This window comes from Lampetra planeri, chromosome 3 (assembly GCF_965212315.1).
Source record: "Lampetra planeri chromosome 3, kcLamPlan1.2.h2, whole genome shotgun sequence".
In the NCBI taxonomy this organism is placed as follows: domain Eukaryota; kingdom Metazoa; phylum Chordata; class Hyperoartia; order Petromyzontiformes; family Petromyzontidae; genus Lampetra; species Lampetra planeri.
This window is the reverse complement of record NC_136109.1, coordinates 3767439-3787539: the sequence shown is the minus strand read 5'-3', so window position 1 is coordinate 3787539 and position 20101 is coordinate 3767439. Positions and strand designations below refer to the sequence as shown.

The 20101-nt window shown below is 53.0% G+C and overlaps 1 protein-coding gene and 1 long non-coding RNA gene across 4 annotated transcripts in view; one reads left to right on the top strand and one right to left on the bottom strand.

Moving 5' to 3' along the window:
- LOC144736680 (uncharacterized) overlaps positions 1 to 20101 on the top strand; it is an 828508-nt gene that overhangs the window by 602688 nt on the left and 205719 nt on the right. The window lies entirely within an intron of this gene.
- On the bottom strand, positions 8126 to 10063 carry LOC144717353 (uncharacterized). Its single transcript, XR_013585084.1, has 3 exons — positions 9984 to 10063; positions 8766 to 8810; positions 8126 to 8202 (listed from the first exon to the last, which is right to left on the bottom strand). It is a non-coding gene; the product is annotated as an uncharacterized LOC144717353 (long non-coding RNA).

The following is a 20101-nucleotide window of genomic DNA, read 5'->3' as shown; positions in this document are numbered from 1 at the left end:
CTGCACAGAGACTTGCATAGATAACATTTCGTATTAAGCAAGGTTTATTATCTCTACTTAAACGCGTATTATAACTAAAGTACAGCTAATGCTACATTACATCATTTTAATCTAACACAACCGAATGGACTTACACATTTACAAAAAAATCGAACTTATTTGAGGTGGGTTATAATTTAGAACATGTTCATAAATGAGTGGCCGTAGTGTGGGATTTAGGTGACTGTTGATCAAATTGGTCTCACTAAACCGGTTTGTTCTCCTCGAGCTCTGCACTGAAATATCCGCCAGGTTGTTGTCGCGCTGCTTGACCCCTCCCCTCACCCAGCGCGAGGGAGCGGCCCCCAGCGCGAGGGAGCGGCCACCAGCTCACACAGCCGCTAGGACTGCGGCACCGTCTCCTAGCGGTGCCATTACCCCTGCAGTAGCACCGCGCGTGAACTTCCTCTCCGACGCGTCCGACGCGTTTGATCGACAATGTAGAGAAGTGGCACCGTGACGAAGTGATGCTGCTCAATCTGGAGGCCCTTTCTGTGAATCAACATTGGCGATGAGTCACAACGGGACATTGTTTAGCATTCTGATTAAGGCTTGGATTGTGATTAGACCATTAAGCCTATTATAGATGAGGCTAAGATGACATGGAGGGTTAGAACGAGGCTTAGGGATCAGGGCTAGGGTTATGACTATGGGAAAGGTTATAACGTTAACATGCTGCTAGGCAGAGTCAACTAACTTCTAGATTTTAAGCTTTCGTGACTGCAAGGATTCATAATCTTAGGTTTTTTCGGTAATGTCACGTAGGTAAAAAAAATAAGAATAATAAAATAAAATAATAATAAATGAAAATAACTAAATTAAATCACGACATTTCGGAGGCAACACAACTCTCCGTCTTCAGGTGGGACCGTCACAGCTACATTTACTGTATAAGGTGACGGGAAATCCAAGAGACTAGATCTTAAATACTGGTTAACGGGAGGGGGGAGGGGCTTATCTAAATGTGGCAGTCAGGGACTGGGAGGGTGGGGGAGCTAGAAGGGAAGGTACAAATGAGGAACCTCACAGGGGGTACGGCCGATGTTGGCTGCCAAAACCAAAATAGCAGCACTGTTAAACGCTGGGGATGTCAGCAACTCGGTGCATTGGGGAAACGAAACGTCATGTCTCTGATCATGTCCGCGAGCACAAGTCAGATCTGAAACACGGCAAAACTGAGTCTTCTGCCATTGCCGATCATTGTTACAACGCGGTGGGCTATCATGAAATTGTCTTTTCCGAGACCAAGGTGCTCTGCAAACCTTCTGGCTACCATCAAAGGTTTGTCCACGAAGCCATCCAGATATACAAACATAGACATAACTTCAACCGTGATGATGGGTACAAATTGAGCAATCATTGTGTAATAAACCCCGTTCAGACGACGTTGTGACTTGACAATTCTTTATTCGGTTTCGTTACAACTTCCACAACATTCGTTTCTCCAGTTCCCTTGCTCCTTAACGCTGTTGGCTGACAGCGTGAGAGAGAGAGAGACTGCCGCAGCCCGCCACGTGGCAGGCTCCGGACCACGGCACCAGCGTGGCTTCCCCCTTCGTTCCTCCACACACTGACCACGTGCTGTCTTTCTCCGCCTCTTTTAATCCCTGGCCCACGTGATACCACGCAGGCAATCCTCAGCCACACCCCTGGAACTTTCCCAAAGATACTGTATGGCTCCAGGCCACGCCCCTGGCTCGACTCCCCATTGGTTACGGGCTGAGGCCAGCAGAACCAATCATCATCCAGGTGTAACCTTCACATTACATCAGGGCCACGCCCCTGGCTCGGCTCCCCATTGGTTGCGGGCTGAGGCCGGCAGAGCCCATCATTACCATCCAGGTGTAACCTCACACTACATCACCCGCCCCCCCCCCCGGTGTAAAAAGTCAGCCGTCTCGACTGAGAGAAAAGGGCGATGCATCAAACCCTGCGACTAAACATTTAGGGCACCAATGACGTGCAACATGTAAGGTTGTTAGGGCGCTGAACAACGTGCGGTCGAAGGTATAAACATTAAGGCACGGAACAATGTGCAATGTAGGAGCAACGCAACATTAGGGCGCCAACCGAAGCGCGGCATAACAGAAGGGATAACAGACACAACCTGACAACAACGCTAACGAAATGGGAGTGACTTTGAACGCGTGCGCGGTTGTGTGGATTTTTGAATGATATGATCGGTGTGGTTCGAACTCGCTGATGGGTTCGAGGGTGCCCCTTGGGTTCTGTGTGGATCAGGGGTGCGTTGGGCTGTGGTATGCCGCCAGATGGCATCGCTCTCTCCGCTCGATTCTGTACAGCTGAATGCTGCAATGTGAGTCTTGGAGAGAGTGATCGATGTGTCCTCTCTGTCTTGATTTTGTACAGCCGAACGCTGAAATGCGAGCCTGGTGAGAGACATGCTTTAAAATTCCCCCCGATATAGCCGACGCATGCTACTGGTTGTGACGCCGCGTCGGAAAGGCGGCGGGTTGGTAACATGTAAATTCCCCCCAATATGGCCGACGTGCACGGTTTTAGGATGGAGATACCACGTCGGAAAGGCAGGGGGTGCTAACGGGTGACATGTAATGTCTGTGGTGGTCCTCAGTGAGGGCTGCTGGGACGCAAGCACGGGAAACCGGGGAGATGTTTGCGCGTTGGGCTGCCATTTTGTGTGCGAGCATAAAACCACAGCGATGTTCATGCGCTGGGCCGCCATTTTGGGTGCGCGTGGGAAGCCGTAGCGACGCGGATTGTGCATGCGGCCGCCATTTTGTACATACAAGGGTGGCCTCGGAGATGTGGGGTTTGCACGTGTGAACTATTTCTGGGCAAGAGCAGGCGTTTTTTTTTTCTGCCACGTCGATTTTACATAATTTGTGACTAAAAATGTAGATACTGGGCAACTCTGAAGTGCGACTTCTTTGCCCAGTACATGGGTCACCCTGAAAGCATGACTTCCTTGACCCGGAATGTTGTACAACATCCAACGTTGTACCTTTGGGTGCAGCATACTGGCTCGAGCTTGAAGCGTGACTTCCTTGAGCCAGTACATGGGTCGACCCTGAAGTGCGACTTCTCGACCTGGGACGTAGGGAGATGTCCGGAATGTTAAGCAGTGTGTGTAGGTGGGTGTTAGACTTTCGGTCTTCGCCCTATTGCCACCTGTGGGGTGGAACGGTAGCAGAGCGGTGTGAGACCCTGCCATCCATGGGGTGGTTGTGTGATTTTGGTTTGATTACCGGTGTTGGTTATGGATCCAACGTGTCGGAATCTGTGTATGTTTTGTTTTTCTTTCTTGCACCGGGCGGAATACGACCATCTCCACTTCCCTGGGCTGGGTGGCTGTTGTGTCCGACAAGCTGAGACGTGGGCCCGTAGTGCTGTGCCTCAGGAGGTAGTTTCTTCTCGACAGAGGATTCCTGCACCTGCCGGCCTTGGAGTCGCCGGTTGCGTTGACTGGATGTGGACTTGAAGGGGGGGAGTAGAGCGCCCGTACGTCACTCCTCCAGGGAGAGCGTGCTTGGCTCCTCCCCTGTGGGCTCGGCCACGCGAACTCGTTCGAAGACTCTCACACCCTGTTGATTGCCTACACCGTTGTCAAACAGTGACTTTCATATGTCGGTGCGTGCGTACAAATTCACACCGATGGGCTGTGCTGAGGGATAAATGGGTTGACCAGTTTTTTTGGTGTACATGTGTTGTTGTTGGTTCCCCTCGTCCCATACGTTCTTCCCTTCCCCCCTCGGTGCGTGTAGATATGTTACTCGTGGTAATTATTGTCGGTCGCCGGTTATTTATTGATGTTGTTGTTGGAGGCACACTGTATTTTTTCTGTATTGTCACAGCCGGGACGGCTGTTTTTTACACGGGAGAAGGTGATGTAGTGATTGTAGCATCACTACTACGTATACACGCACACGTGTGATGTCACTATGCCAGGAGTGTCACTACCACGTGGGTCTACACACACACATGACGTCATCCCGGCTGGAGGCGGGAATGACGTCAGGGCCGGTTCGGGACTGGGGAGGCCACGGGAGTGCTGTGAGGCCATGGCACTCTCTGTGATCCCAGCTGGACACGTGACCGGATCCCAGTGGGGGCCGGGGGGCCCAGGGGGCACCTCGAGGTGGGCACGTGGACAGCACAGGGGCTTCGAGAGGGTTCTCGAAGAGAGGCGTGGCTGGGGTGGGGCCCGGGCACGCCGAGCCCCATATAAGCAGCCTCCTCACGAGGTTTGGGGCTGCCCGTGCCAAGAATGAAGATGCATCGTGAAGACGCCAAGAAGAGTCAAGCCTCCAGTCAGCGGACCTGCCAGTAGCCCACCTGGCTGGGTCACGCTAGAGTAGCTGAGAGTTAGAGAAGTGTGTGCTAGCTATGTGTAATGTACAGTCTTATAATACTTACTGTTCTAATAAATGAGTGTTGCCTCCCAAGAAGTGTGTGCGCCTAAATCGAACCCACTGCATTTGGTGTTAGCAGTGGATAGCGTTAGGTGTTATCCTCGTCAGTATATAATGCGCACGATTACTATAACTTACCTTGACGCTTTCACACGATGGGGACGGCGGGAAAATCATCTTCCGGGCAGCACCGGGGTCTGCAGCCCTGGTGAAGGAGGGAGATGGCGCTACAGGCGGGGCAGCAGGATGCACATCACGTCGCTGCTTCGCTGCCATTGAGAGAGAGAGAGTGCCGGAGCTGGAGGAGCGAGGACACCGCCGCTGCTGCGGGTGCCTGGGCGGAAAATTCGCGCGAGAAATTCGCGCGGAAAATTGCGCACGCGGCCGCCACCTTTGCGGTCGGTCGGGACGCGGTTCCCGCCAAAACGCCGTTCCCGCCATTTTCACCACCTGTGGAGGGAGAGTTTCAGCCGTTTTGGTTTGCATCCTGTCACAAGAGGAGAACGTGCTCACCATCCAAGATTCTTCAAGTTCCACGCTGCCATCCTACGTCCCTCACAGTATCTAAGGTGTGTCGTGACACAATGCACCCGGCCCTAAAAACACACCTCACCCATCTTACGCACGCCGGGTTGCTTTTGCGTGTTGTTTTTTTTGCTTGCTGGGCTGTGGTACGTGTTATTCTGGCTGTATGAGTGCAGAATGAATGCGGCGTCTGTGCTAGTGTGTTCCTGTGGAATTTTTTTTTGCCTGCGGTTACGGGATCGTTATCTTGATGGGGCAGTTAATGATTAATTCGTAGTCGGGGGTGCCAAGCTCCGTTAACATCCTGTGGGTTGCCGTGTTAATGACTCGCGTTGTTACATCGTTTTTGTTGTTGCGGAGTCGCGATTGTTATTGGGTATACTGTATGGAGCGTCACTGGTGATTGTCAATGGGTGACTGTCAGACACTTTGATCGTCATTGTTACTAAGGTACAGACCGTATGGAGCTTTGCTCGAGAGTGTTAACAGTGTATGGACTGTTGGATACTTGCTTGTGATTATTTACTATGTACGGATTGTCTGGAGTATTGCTTGTATGTGTTGTGATGTTGTGAAATTGCGATTGTGGGTGGGATGACTGAGTGTTGCATGTTTCTTGAGTTGGGTGTCGAAGCCCCGTGGAAATCCTATGGTTGCGGTTGTGTGGATTTTTGAATGATATGACCGGTGTGGTTCGAACTCGCTGATGGGTTCGAGGGTGCCCCTTGGGTTGTGTGGATCAGGGGTGCGTTGGTCTGTGGATTGCCGCCAGATGGCATCACTCTCTCTGCTCGATTGGGTACAGCCGAATGCTGCAATGCGAGTCTTGGAGAGAGTGATTGATGTGTCCTCTCTGTCTCGATTTTGTACAGCCGAACGCTGAAATGCGAGCCTGGTGAGAGACATGCTTTAAAATTCCCCCCAAAATGGCCGACGCGTGCTACTGGTTGTGACGCCGCGTCGGAAAGGCAGTGGGGTGGTAACATGGAAATTCCCCCCGATATGGCCGACGTGCACGGTTTTAGGATAGAGACGCTACGTTGGAAAGGCGGGGGGTGCTAACGGGTGACATGTAATGTCTGTGGTGGTCCTCAGTGAGGGATGCTGGGACGCAAGCGCGGGAAACCACGGAGATGTTTGCGCGTTGGGCCGCCATTTTTTGCGCGCGCAGAAAACCACAGCGATGTTCATGTGCTGGGCCGCCATTTTGAGTGCGCGTGGGAAGCCGTGGGGACGCGGGTTTGTGCATGCGGCCGCCATTTTGTACATACACGGGTGGCCTCGGAGATGTGGGGTTTGCACGTGTGTACTATTTCTGGGCAAGAGCAGGCGTTTTTTTTTTCTGCCACGTCGATTTTACATAATTTGTGAGTAAAAATTTAGCTACTGCGTAACCCTGAAGTGCGACTTCTTTGCCCAGTACATGGGTCACCCTGGAAGCATGACTTCCTTGACCTGGAATGTTGTACAACATCCAACGTTGTACCTTTGGGTGCAGCATACTGGCTCGAGCTTGAAGCGAGACTTCCTTGAGCCAGTACATGGGTCGATCCTGAAGTGCGACTTCTCGACCTGGGACTTAGGGAGACGTCCGGAATGTTAGGCGGTGTGTGTAGGTGGGTGTTAGCCTTTCGGTCTTCGCCCTATTGCCACCTGTGGGGTGAAACAGTAGCAGAGCGGTGTGAGACCCTGCCATCCATGGGGTGGTTGTGTGATTTTGGTTTGATTACCGATGTTGGTTGTGCATCCAACGTGTCGGAATCTTTGTATTTTTGTATTTTCTTTCTTCCATCGGGCAGAATATGACCATCTCCATTTCCCTGGGCCGGGAGGCTGTTGTGTCCGACGAGCTGAGACGCGGGCCCGTAGTGCTGTGCCTCAGGAGGTAGTTTCTTCTCGTCACAGGATTCCTGCACCTGCCGACCTTGGAGTCGCCGGTTGTGCTGACTGGATGTGGACTTGAAGGGGGGGAGTAGAGCGCCCGTACGTCACTCCTCCAGGGAGAGCGTGCTTGGCTCCTCCCCTGTGGGCTCGGCCACGCGAACTCGTTCGAAGACTCTCACACCTTGTTGATTGCCTACACCGTTGTCGAACAGTGACTTTCATATGTCGGTGCGTGCGTACAAATTCACACGGATGGGCTGTGCTGACCAGTTTTTTTGGTGTACATGTGTTGTTGTTGGTTCCCCTCGTCCCATACCTTCTTCCCTTGCCCCCTCTCGGTGCGTGTGCATACGTTACTCGTGGTAATTATTATCGGTCGCCGGTTATTTATTGATGTTGTTGTTGGAGGCACACTGTCTTTTTTCTGTATTGTCACAGCCGGGACGGCTGTTTTTTTACGCGGGGGAAGGCGATGTAGTGATTGTAGCATTACTACTGTGTATACACGCACACGTGTGACGTCACTATGACGGGTGCGTCACTACCACGTGGGTTTTTACACACACATGTCGTCATCCCGGCTGGAGACGGGAATGACATCAGGGCCGGTTCGGGACTGGGGAGGCCACAGGGGTGATGTGAGGCCGTGGCACTCATTGTGATCCCGATTGGACACGTGATCGGATCCCAGTGGGGGCTGGGGGGCCCAGGGTGCACCTCGTGGGGGCACGTGGACAGCAGGGGGGCTTTGAGAGGGTTCTCGAAGGGAGGTGTGGCCGGGGTGGGGCCCGGGCACACCGAGCCCCATATAAGCAGCCTCCTCACGAGGTTCCGGGCTGCCCGTGCCAAGAATGGAGATGCATCGTGAAGACGCCAAGAAGAGTCAAGCCTCCAGTCAGCGGACCTGCCAGTAGCCCACCTGGCTGGGTCACGCTCGAGTAGCTGAGAGTTAGAGAAGTGTGTGTTAGCTAGAGTACACATAGTGTGGTGACCACCGACCTAATGTACAGTGTTATAATACTTTCTGTTCTAATAAATGAGTGATGCCTCCCAAGAAGTGTGTGCGCCTAAATTAAGCATTAAGAGTCGGAATGAATCGATGGATAAACGCGGTGTACCTACAGCCCTAATCAGTCTCCCTGCCCTACACAGGAATTGCGCTCTCAGTCTTCAGAGCGCTCGCAACACGGCCCAGCCTCGGCTCACGGAGGAGTGGGTGGGGGGGAGTGGGAGCTGTGGAGGGGTGGGTGGGGGGTAGCGGGGGGAAGGAAGGACCTTCCCTGCTCACCGGGGTTCTGAGCGAGCTCGTGGTCATAGTTGTGGAAGCACTCCGTGTTGTTGAAGCAGCTGCTGAGCGCGCATTCTGCACAGTGAACGTACAGAGACGCGACTGAAAAACGCTCACACACAAAGGCACTCACAGCAATGACAGCGCGCTCTCGAATAACAGTGACAATTATTCAACCCAGGTAAACCTTGCTCAGTCTGGCGCTTATTCTTTAGGACAGTCCTGCATTGTGATGTTAGCTAATTACAAACAATAATCCAATATCTGTGTACAATATTTCACAGACATAAATGTCCCTGACTCTGAAGCACGGGGTTTGTTAGTGGTCAGGTGAAGTTTGGGAAGTGCTGTGATGGTTTTGGGGATGGTGGTAAGTTTGTTCAGGTTAAATAAAGAGACCAACTGTGCTCTTGGCTCCTGTATTAGACACTCGAGTTGGCCAGTAGTGGCCTTTACCAAGTTGTGGCAAGAGTCAGTTGCCTCTCAAGGCTTTTTTATGATGGTGGAAGTCGGACCTGGGCAGTTGAGATGGCATGGGAACACCAACGGATGGGTCACGCTGGAGACACGACAGAGGAGGTGTGGATGGGTGAGTGAGGGTTGGTCAGCCGTGGTGGGATTGGAGGAGAGATACTCACCCACAAGGTCGTCGGAGGCGTGCGGCCACTTCAGCAGGGCTTCAGCTGCATTGGGAGGAAGGCAGAACCACAAGCCACGCACCACTAGTACTGCCGCCTATAAAGGCTGACGTGTCACATGAGTGGGTCGTGTGGCTACCCAGTGCTGATGTTTACACATTGCAAGCCACTACGCCACCACTCCCTTACATTCATAAAAAAATTAAGACTGTAGGAGCAAGTGCTGTTAGCGAGCACCTATGAAAACTGGCACGGCACCCGAGGGGTAAGTGGCCAGCACCACTGCTGATCGCTTTTGTATCCCTAACGATGATTACACACCATATCAGGTACTCATTTGAGGCTGAGTCGACCTAAGGGAGGCTCAGGAAAGGGTTAAGATAATCGTCACTGCTGTTGACTGTGAGCGCGAATCGAACCCAGGTCGCACGGGATCGTAGCGCAGCGCGCTAACCGCCCCGCTGCCCCCCACGTGCACACACACAAGCACACACGCCCATAAGCCTCACAGACCAGTGCTGTGTGGGTAATGTTTGTGCATTAATGCATTGAAGTACTCACGTGTGGAGTCGCCATGTCTGTGCTGTGCAGATGTGCGTCCATGACAGCTAGGCAGGTGTGTGGGTTAACATGTGGGCAGGGGAGGGTGTACTCATGAACAGGGGTGGAGATATACAGGTGGACAGGTGGACGGATGTACAGGTAGACAGGAGGAAGTGTGTGTGTATCTGGACAGGTGTGAGTGTACCTGGGTAGGTGTGTGTATGTACAGGTATGTGGAATGGGCTGGTGTGCAGGTACACAGGTGTGAGTGTGTGTACATGGACACAGTGTGGAGCGGTAGTGTAGCGGTTAGCGCGCTGCGCTATGAACCTGGCGGCCCGGGTTAGATTCCCGCTCACGGCCAACACCGGTGACGATTATCTGAACCGGTCCTGGACCTCCCCTAGGTCGACTCAGCCTGAAATGAGTACCTGGTGCGGTGTGTAAACATCGCCACTGGGGAGACAGAGGCGGCCGGGCGTGGTGCTGGCCACCCACCCCCTCGTGTACCGTTCTGGCCTTCATAGGTGCTTGCTAACAGCACTTGCCCCTACAGTCTGTTAAGGCTATACGGGGGATCTGTCTTGTCTTTGTACATGGACAGGTTTGAGTGAGTGTGTGTACACGTGCAGGTTGTGTGCTCGCTGTGCCAATGCTGCCGAGGTCCCAGCTCACCGGTCAGCTCCGCCATCGACTTCCTGTGCAGGAGGAGGCAGTCCAGGTCGGTGCGGTCGAAGCTGTCCCCCTCGCACACTGAGAGCAGCACAGAGGGGGCCGGGGAGCGCCGACCGTGTTACCACCGCCGGAGCCTTGTGCTCGCCCAGTGCGAGTTCAGCTGCAGCACCGCTAAACCCCCCGGGACCGCACCAGAGCGCAGCTGCGCCGGTGCGGGGCTACAGATACCTCGGCTGAGCGTGCCACCCGCTCTGAACGCCCACGCAGAGTCCTCGAAATAGCAGCAGTGGGGTGCCCCTGTAGACCCATTGTAGCCCATTCACAGTGGGGTGCCCCTGTAGACCCATTGTAGCTCATTCACAGTGGGGTGTCCCTGTAGACCCATTGTAGCCCATTCACAGTGGGGTGTCCCTGTAGACCCATTGTAGCCCATTCTCAGTGGGGTGCCCCTGTAGACCCATTGTAGCCCATTCACAATGGGGTGTCCCGGTAGACCCAGTGTAGCTCATTCACAGTGGGGTGCCCCTGTAGACCCATTGTAGTCCATTCACAGTGGGGTGCCCCTGTAGACCCATTGTAGCTCATTCACAGTGAGGTGCCCCTGCAGACCCATTGTAGCCCATTCACAGTGGGGTGCCCCTGTAGACCCATTGGAGCTCATTCACAGTGGGGTGTCCCTGTAGACCCATTGTAGCCCATTCACAGTGGGGTGCCCCTGTAGACCCATTGGAGCTCATCATTCACAGGCCGTGTTGTTCATTATGTCGCCGTCTATATGACAACTCCATACACAAGCCATGCAAGAGAAAGGTACAAAAACACCATTGGAACCACCAACAGCTCCGAGCCAATACTACACCGCACCATTCCCTGCTGCAGTAGACGCCGCACAGTGCCGCACAGCACGAGACTGGGTTGTCTCAGGGCAGCGTGGAGACGCCGCTGACAGCGAGGCAGCAACGACGATGCGCTGGGAGTGTGGTGTTTATTTTTTACGTTGTTTATTGTTTACGTTGAGGGGCTCTAAAGAATCACTGCCGTGTGCGGGGAGCAGTGCACGCACGTCACTACCCCACTGCGTGCCGGTGTCAGAATCGACACCGCAGATTTTACATATGTCACAGATACACTTTGTTCGTTTTGATGCACGTCGTGTCTTAAATTGGTCCAGCCTTTTGCTCGTAAATTGATAAGAGGCCCAAGCTCTCAGAGCAATTCAGCATAAAGATAGGAGACTGAAGCACTCTCTCATTCATAGAGCTGGAGACAGCGCCCTCTCGTGGTCGTGCAAAATCGTAATTTGATGGGTAAAGGGCAAAATGGCTGACGCCAATTCCAGACGTCACAATGCGATAGTATGTGGCTCTGCTCTTTCTAAGAGATCCAGGAATGTGAGTAAATAAATTAATATGTTGCTCTCCGATGTATTTTTGCGTTGTTGTGCCGCGCGTTGTTCAGCGCCACGTCCGACATTTCGCTCCACGTGGGATCAAGCAACTTGGAGGTGGGGTTGGTGGCTTACACTGAGATGGAGCCATCATGGTCCTGAGCAATCAACACGGAGGAGGCTATTCGGGGTAGCATGACCACACCTCCCCCTCGCGTGCCATGCCGTCCTTAATAGGTGCTCGCTAACAGAACTCTCCCCCACGGTCTGTATGGCTGGACGGGGTAACTTTGTGTCTTGTTGTGACAGAGACAGCCATGTTGCACTGTGACAGTCACGAGTGATTATTACATCGTGTGTACAGTGATATGTTTTATCTGCAATTATGTTGGAGGCACTGTTGGATAAAAGTATTATTTGCGACTATCCGCAAAAATAAATCCATCAGTTTGCAAAGTTAATTGTGGATAAACGCGGGTAAGAGGATGCATTGGGGGAAGATACCCAGGTATTACGGGTTTACTGGGGTGACACAGTGCATGCACACTCGGAACAGGCAGTGCACAGCACGCAGACGGTCCCTCTAACTCGCGTGTATTCTCTCTCTAACTCGCGTGTATTCTCTCTATAACCAGTGTGTGTTCTCTCTCTAACTCGCGTGAATTCTCCAATTCACGTGTTGCTCTTCTTGTCTCTCTGTGTAATGGTGAGTATGCATCTTGCGATGCACTTCTGTTTCACACTTTTCAGAATTGTGTTCAAGTTCCTGTGTCATTGTTCAGGTCTCTGATCCATTAGTCATAGCACTGCTACTGGGCAATGAACACATTGAATTCACATTGAATTCTGCCCAACAAATGCCTACTGAGCATGCATTTTAGCTTTCTGTATCTATTCTGTATCTATTCATAGCCTCATTTCCAAACGGAGTTTATCCCGTTTGCTCCCAGTACCTGCCGAGAGAGCTGAGGGTGCACGCTGCACAGCGCTACAAATGCAGTGCACGGCACACACACAGTGGCCCAGGCGAGGTGCTGACGGGGTGAGTCCTGTGGCAGAGTTCACAAGCGCTTTAACACGAGGGTCTGTGTCCATCACATGGCCACGTGAGAGCCTCTCAGATGCATCACTGCTCTCTAACTGCGGGCGTGAGTAATCACAACATGGCAACCACTGTCGTGGGCGTCTTTACTTTTTGATTCAATTCCAACACCCACCTTCTCCCCAAGAAAATCCTTGAATTGTTCCAATGCAGGGGCACGATTCAATTAGATTATAATCGACCCTGTGTGCAATGGCTGAGTCCCCTGGACTTGAAAACCAGAGGTCGACGTTTCGATTCAGAGCTGACCGTCTCTCACGTTCAGCAGCAGAGAGGTTCTTGTTGAGTGTCACATCGCACTTCGTCTTGGCCTCCATACAGAGTCGCATCTGGCACTCTGCAGCTGTGGGGGCCGTTGGCCCCCGGGGTCTCCCCCGCCTGCATCCCCTATTTATTTTACGTTACCCCACCACCCTAATACCCGCTAGGGTTTCGCCAGCCTTCGAACGCGACGCCCCTACCCATACGGCCTCACGCAGCGCTCCCACGCTGCAAGCATACGTGCGCACAGCATCATCAATCAAACGCCATACTCCCCCTCTTTACACCGCTACGTACAGCTCTCGCACGCTGCGAGCGTGTGCCCGTCTATAGCCCTGTGCGGCACTCGCCTCCACGTCGAATAACCACGTTACCAATGCGCACCCGTATCCGACACGTAGCGAACGTACGCGCACTCACGCACACAGCTCCCCGCGGAACTCACTCACCACTGAATACTCGCGTTATGATCGCGCACCTGTATCATACACGTAGTAAACACACGCGCACCCACATGCGCAGCTCTGCGCAGCGATACCCACTCTCGCGCCGCTTTGCGCAGCGCTCGCACGAGGCGAGCCGCTGTATACGCAGCACTACACGCGTTCACAGTGCTCAGCGAGATCACACGAGGCCACGATTAGCTATTAATGATTTATTGTTTGCTACCTGGAACGGGTTGTTGAGTCAGTATGAATCGATGAGGCTGGCCTATTCTACTACCCCTGGACCTATTCCCTATTTATTGGCTATGATCCTAATTCGCCTTTCTTACTCACTGTTAGGTGCCCACGGCGGTCCGTTGATCCCGTGCTAGCAGCGTACCTCGATGCGTCTTGTCGCCTGGTGCTGGAGTAAGAGAGCGATCTCCCCTTTGCGCCCCCTTTTTATCCTTCCTACATCAAAGGGATGAGGCTCCGAGCGTGGTGGCGGCCCCCTCCCAGTTTTTCTTTAACAATGGGCGCGTCAGCGCGTGTGCGGCGGTTCTGGGCGCCCTTGCTATGCTAATCAGATGCGCTGCGTGTGTGGCGTTAATTCTAATTAATCCCTTTCTCATGCATGGCGCCTTGGTCTTGCGCATTATGCAGCGGCGTCCATCACAACGGCCTGCTGTGGAAGTTAAGCGCAGAGCCTCCGCATGTCTCCACCACCTGCCCCATCAATTGCGCACTATGCACCCGAGTCGCCTCTCTGATTATTTGCAATTCCCGCCCTATCCTTTAACTTCCCTAACAATGGCACCTACGCACTCGAGCCCGCTTTGGCACGCTGAACTATGCTGCCCCGTCCCTCCTCTGCCTGTCTCGTCGACCCGTGGGGGTGTGTGTGGGGGGATGCGTTTCAACCGCGGTGGCCGAATGCCCTTCGCCGCGACCATACCATCTTAAGGCCGGTCGCAGCGCCACGGTGTAAAGTAGCGTCGGGGGAGGTCGTCCAATTCCCTGGTCGCCGGAAACCGTGAAAGTTAATCCCGATAAGGGCTTCTCGGATAAAAACTGGTCGGTCAGGTGACCTCCCCTCGGAGCTCTATGGGGGGGGGGGGGGGAAATGCGTACGCGTGTGTTCATGTGAGGTGAGGTGAGGGGGACGCGGGGTCGGCTCCATCGCTTGGTGGTGGCGAGGTCGTAGATGGGGCGCCTGCTGAACGGCTTCGTGGCGGCGGCATCACACAGCACAGGGAGTGAGCGAGCAGAATGTGATCCATATATAGGCAACGTGCAAATATGATATTTGTAAAGGTGATAATCACGTCGGGTGGCGGAGGGTTCATGACAAAAAATTTGTCATAAAAACATCCAAATGTGACCTCACCCACAAACAAGTATGGGATCGCAAGTATTCCGGAAACCTACATTTTAAATTCACGTTGTGACCAGACACGAGCGGTTTAAGATGTTAAACAGAAAGTTGCTTAGAACTAAATAAGAAACTGATGGTCACATTACCGCAAGAAAGGAACCATTCCGTACAACAGACGATCCAGGGCCTGTGGCCTGCTCACAGTTGTTGGTGGTGGTGGCAGGATTTATTTTGGCTGCGTGGTGTCTAGTGGCAGGTGGTGGGGGTTGACCCTGTTTCAAAGTTCGTTTGGAAACCACGAGCATTGGATAACGTTGCACAAGCAGTGATTCCACTTCATGTAAACACGTGCCTAAAATAGGGGCACGCTTTCACTCAGCAGAGAAGTTAACTTTCGTAACAGATGCTTGGAAGGGACGACTTGTTCCTCTTTTAATTAAAGTTTGCAAATGTTTCAATCCGATAAGTGGACTCTCTTAGAGCTCTTGATGGAACCGAGCCACTTGGTGCCACTGCACAGTGTGGCTTGAACACAGGGGCCGTGACTGACCCCCTAAGCCTCCACCCCCCCCCCCCCCATTGCGAAGATCGAACTTGTATGGCTGCTGGCTCGGGGATCAGAGCGCGGAGCCGGCACAGCCGACTCGCCCCCTGGGTTCCAGCTGAGGCATTGGCCACACGTGGCTCTCAAGGGCAGCGAGCTGATGGACCTCCCACGGAGGAAAGGTTGACCAGGAGACTTCGATAGAAAGCCTTGGTAGCCGAGTTGAGAGTAAAGAGAGGGAAGTAGAGTGAGATGAGAGGTAGGAGAGAGCGTGAAGGGGGAGTAGAGTGAGATCAGAGCGGAAAGGTAGGATACAGTGTAGAGGGGAGGGGAGTGATAAGAGAGGGAGAGGTAGCAGAGATCGTGGAGAATGCGGTAGTGAGATGAGAGGGGAGAGGTGGCCAGCGATGAGTGCAGAAGGAGCCGGGATCGCTGTGCTTCGCCATACGCGGGGTGAGGGATGGTTGGGCCCTCGTGTCACCGTGCATCTCCCACGTGAGACGCAGGCCACGTGCACCTGGCCTGGTACCGCTCAGAGAGTCTCCCTCACCTGAATCGGTGCTTTCCTGCTCGGTCCTCGTCTGGCAAACTTTTGAGGCATCGAGGCACTTCGTATATTTGCATTCTGAAGCAGAGAAGAGATGCATCGGGATGGAGAGGTTAGCAATGGATTTCCCGCGGTTCGCACATAGATCACGTAATTAGGGATCGGTTTGCTTTTCGTCTAAACTTGTACAAGACTGATGTGTAAATGGGACCATACGACTCATTGTGCCGATATAATTCATCACAGCGTTATAAATATACAATCGATTATTGAATGTAATCACGACCCTGATTCGCGTCAATGTACTGAACCGCCGGAGGGAGGGAGGGAGGAGATTCGCCGTTCCCGGACTGCCCATTCAGTGCAGGCACGCTGCCACCCTGCCCTTGCGTCTTACGGCGAGACTGCTTCACAAATCAACGCAGTTTCCCGGATACGTAGATTACACTTTGTATTATATTTTGTGTAACACGAATGAGTGTGCTCATTGCCTGAGCCAGCTGCATGACGCCACCCGCCACTGCGAGGATCTCGGCGTCCCCACCGCTCCGTGAGAGCCGCCTGCCTCGCAGCGCCCCGCCAGAGCGCTCTGCCCACGTGCCTCATTCATGTATTTTCTTTACTTTACCAGCCAAGGCCCACTGAGCTGTATATCTCTTTTCACAAGCGACCTGGCCACAAATGATAGCTCAACAAAGTGACTTATCACGTGTAAATATACATCAGGCAAATACTCTAAACGCATGTTTATAAATGTGGAAAACCGGAAGACCTGGAGAAAAATCCACACGACCATTTGGCCGATGCAGCCAGCACGTGACGGGATCAGAGGGGATACTCGACAGGGGGTGTTTGGACACCACATTGACGACATATGCCGCAGAAGCACAATTATTAAGATTCAGATTCAACTTCTGTGAATTACAGCAGAAGTACCAATCCACTTCCTGAGCGGACAATTCGATATTTTGAAACCACCAAAACTACTTCTCTGTGCATGCTATGATATTACAACAACACAGTTGCAACACAGGCATGTACACAAAAATGCGTACAAAGTCACACAACGACACAGGCTGTTGGTGAGAATGCCGTTCGTGAGCTCTGATGAAGGCCGGCTCGGCACACAAAGTGGGGTGGCTACGTTCGTGAGCGCCTAGGAAGGCCGGCACGGCAAACAACGTGGGGTGGCGACCTCCACAACCGGCCACCTTTGCTGTCCAGCGCTGATCGCACGCTGCTGCGAGTACTCATTTAAGCCCGAGTCGACCTTGGGGAGGTCCAAGACTGGTGCGGATATCGCTCGCCACTCATCTTAGCCATGGCTAGGAATCAAATTGAGGCCGCTGGGTTCGTGTTGCAAAGACAAATATCTCCCTAATAGCCAAAGCAGATTTTGTGGCAAGTTAGCACCACGCCTGGCCACCTCTGTCTCCTTATTGGCGATGTTTACACACCGCACCAGGTACTCGTTTGAGGCTGAGTAGACCTAAGGGAGGCCCATGACCAGTTCAAATATTCGTCACTGTTGGTGGCCGTGAACGGGAATAGAACTCAATTCGCCGGGTTATTAGTATAACATATTAACCGCTGCATGTGCAATGACACATGCACATACACACGGTGACATCACCGCCACTAAGTGGCGGTGACGTCACCACGACGCTTGTGCCAGGCCATGTGCACCTTGAGGCCACGTGAAGTGTCGAACGCCTGCTGGCAGGAGGTCACGGGGCAGACCCAGGTGCCACGGGTCGACTGACTGAGATGACTGGCTGATGCACCACCTGTGCCCCCTACTATGCCAACTTGCTGTGCTTTAGCCACCCGGCACTCCGCTCGTTGTTGTGAGCGTCATTCCTCCGCCCTCCATTGTTGTTGGAGGGTGACTGCCTCCAACTGCCCAGTAGCGTCCTTCACGAGCCTCTTCGACAGAGGCCGATCTTGACACCGCTGGTACCAGTCATCGGCAAGTCCACTCATCTCCACATCCTCCTGTACCACATCACTCCATCTCTTCTCTAGCCCATGCCGCGCCCATTTAGCCCCCTCGATCCAGCCAAACAAAAGCTGTTAAGGCATGCGGTGACTGGGCATGTAGGTTACATGGCCCAGCCAACGCAGCCTTGCCTGCCGAAGGAGCTCACCGATGGGACTTTGTCCAGATCTTTCAAGGATTTTTGAGCTCCTCATTCAATCCAGCCTGGTTAACCCCATGATGGATCGTAGGCAGGCCAGCCTAAATGTTGCTAACCGGCGAAGATGTTCCATTAGGGGGGGGTCCACGTTTCGCAAGCGTAGGGAAGGGACGGAATGACCGTGGCCAAGAAGACCTGAAGCTTCGTGTGGAGCGACAAACCAGGTAGCTTCCACACAGCGTTACGCAGCTGATGAAAAGATAATGGCGCTCGACTGATTTGGAGTGAGACCTCTGCTGTTAATCCAGAGCCGGTCATAAGCACACTGCCCAGATATGGGAAACTCTCCACTCTCTCCACAACTGCCCCATCACCAATTTGGAGTTGTGGGGGTAGAGTGTCCGATGGTACAAAATACCCTGGCAGGTGCTTAGTTTTGGTGGGGCTGATGGTAAGGCCCCACCTCTTAATGGCAAGCTCCAGGTTTAGCAGCAGTGTCTCCAACTCCTCCTCTAAGTGAGCAGCGATTACCAGATCATCGGCATACATAACATGGTTGAGCAATAGGGAGCCATCCCTTGACCGCACCCGGGCATTGATCAGCCTCCCCTTTTATCTGTACCAGATGGACATTCCTCTGGTACAGCAATTGAAGGCCTTACGAACTACGTGGTCAAAATAGATGTTAAATAATGTGGGAGCCAGAGAACATTCCTGTCGCACCCCAAGGTGTACAGCGAATGACTCTGACTCTCGGCCACGTAGTTTTAACCGGGCCGGCTAACCATCATGAAGGTCCTTAATGATCGTGACCAGAGGGTCAGGGACTCCAAAACCACGAACAACAACCCAGAGCTCAGGCCTACTGATGGTATCATAGTCCTTGACCAGGTCAATAAAGCAGAAATGTAGTTCTTAATGGAATTCCCTACACCTCAGCTGTAGCATACGGACAGAAAATATGGCATACGTGCTGGACCGCCTTTTTCTGAAACCGCATTTGAGCTCCGCAAGCCTCTCCTCAGCGTGCCTAGCAAGGCGTTGTTGAAAAATCCTTGCCAGGACCTTTCCCGGCACACTGAGGAGTGAGATGCCACTGTAGTTGTTACAGTCTGTGCGGTCCCCCTTTTTAAAGGGGGGACCACCAGGGCACCTTTCCAGTCCTGCGGAACCCGTCCAATGGTCCAGACTGTTGTTATGATGTCATGTAGGGCAGTCTGTGCACAAACGCCACCCTCAGCATTTCGCTTGGGAGATAAGCTCTGCCCGGTGCCTTTCCTGGTCTCAGACTCGGGATCGCCTTCAGTACTTCCTCAACAGATGGCACCTCAGCCAGCCACTCACAGGGGCTGACTTCTTTCAATATTTGAGGCACCGCAGCCTCGGCAGGGTCATCCCCACTTTGTCCCACGTTGCTATCCAGGCTGAGGGATGTCCCCTCCCCCAGGAACTCACAGAAATGCTCAGAAAATCTGCAAACCTGTTTCTGGGGGTCGGAGATTGGAACACCGTTCATTCCCTTAATGATGGTAATGGGTATGGCGCTGCAAGTTTCTTTCTTTATGGAATTAAAGAGCGATTTGTGATCGCGGACCACTGAGGCAGACTCCATCTCCTCAGCAACCCACGACCACCACCCATCCTTGCAGCGCCTCACGGCTCTCCGAACCTCTGAGCGATGGCTACGGTAAAGCTCCTCATTCTCTGACGTGGGATGCTGTAGCCGCTGAGAGTGGGCCTGTCGCTTTTTCTCAGCCAGCTTGAACACCTCCTCTGTCAGCCAGGGTCTCTGGGGAGGTCTGGACCGTGTATCCAAAGCAGCCATTGCAGCTGCATGAGCCACAGTCCTTAACCTCGCCCATTTCCCCTCGACATCAGGAGGAGTGGGGGACGATGCCAACCCCAGTCGCAAGCAATGATTAAATTCTCGCTTGCAACTTTCAACAGCTATCTGAGACCACGCCACTAAGGGTTTGAATGGGGTCCTGTGTGTACACCCACCACCGGAGTGGAAGAATAGCAGGCGCATCTAACAGATGACAAGTCGATGGTCAGTGGGCCGATCAGCTCCACGGCAGGTCCTGGTATCAAGGACATGGGCCCGCATCCACTGTTCCATCACTATGTAGTCCAGCAGATGTCTTGCTTGGACCCGACATGTATCCATGATGTTGTGTGGATGTGCCGATGCCAGAACAGCGTGTTGGTAATTATAAGCCCATGGGCTTCACAAAAATCTAGCAGCCTCCTGCCGTTGTTATTGAGTTGATCTGGCCCATGCCTTCTAATCACTCCATCATGACCAACTCGGGCATTGAAGTCACCCAACAAGATGACTC